Genomic DNA, 1,262 nt, shown 5'->3' with positions numbered 1-1,262 from the left:
ATCGGCCGATGATGTGAATGTTGAAGCGAAACATTCGTTGGTGAGCAACAGTGTGTAACTTGTCGCATTTCAGTTGCATAACACACACCCAGGTATAGTGGGCTCTGCCTATGTGTACTTCGTGTTTTCATATGTATTCGTGGAAACAACGTGGTCCTCGATTTCTCAATCAGCAACACACCCAGCAGAATCAGGACACCTCAGAGAATAGAAACACTCAACATAAACGTAAATCTACACTATACAGTTCTCCTTATCAAGCTTCTCTTAGAGATCGCAACAGAACACGTCCTATAATTCAGATAATATTAACAGCAATAAAACGTGAAAACTATCTTTTCTTACACCGTTCCATACAAGCAAAGATTTTGAGGGTCTTCCAATCGTATATTACACCGTTCTATACAAACAAAGATTTTGACGGTATCCTAGTGTACTTAATTAAATTTGTTAACTGACCAAGAGCTGGTCTCTTGGTCAGCCCTCCGCAACTTACGAGCAGATGTGGATACCGTAGTCTTAAAATCTGACAAGGGAAACGCTACTGTCCTCATGCCAAGGGATGACTATATTAATAAGATCAATGTTTTATTGTGTGATTCAACGTATCACAAAATCGATAAGGATTCCACGAGCCGAGTAGTGCGAAAAACAGCAGAACTTTTATCAAATAGTTCTCTACCGAAGGAGGTTATCAAGAGACTGAAATCAAACAGTTCAGTTCCACCTTGGCTATATGGACTGCCTACGATCCACAAGGAAAACGTGCCATTACGTCCAATTGTGAGTAACATTGGAGCAGCCACCTACGACCTAGCAAAATTCTTGGCATCTTTGCTCAAACCAATGATAGGCAAGTGTGTACATCACATAAAGAATTCTGGTGATTTTATCAGTCGACTTCAGTCACTACAACTGCAAAGTAGTGACTTATTGGTCAGTCTTGATGTGGTTTCACTGTTCACAAATGTGCCTCTGGTGGACTCACTACACCTCATTGGCAACATGTTTGGTGCAGACATTACAGCGTTGTTTGAGCACACTCTCTCCTCTATATATTTTATATTTAACAACGAATTTTACGAACAATCTGATGGTGTCGCCATGGGGAGTCCTTTGTCTCCCCTGGTGGCCAATCTTTTTATGGAGGATTTTGAGGAGAGAGCACTCGACTCTGCCACTTTTAAACCGACAGTATTTTGGCGGTACGTTGACGACACTTTTATAGTGTGGCCTCATGGTCTGGACCGTCTCCAAGAATT

This window comes from Schistocerca piceifrons, chromosome 2 (genome assembly GCF_021461385.2).
Source record: "Schistocerca piceifrons isolate TAMUIC-IGC-003096 chromosome 2, iqSchPice1.1, whole genome shotgun sequence".
NCBI lineage: Eukaryota > Metazoa > Arthropoda > Insecta > Orthoptera > Acrididae > Schistocerca > Schistocerca piceifrons.
Note: the sequence above shows the minus strand (reverse complement) of the source record.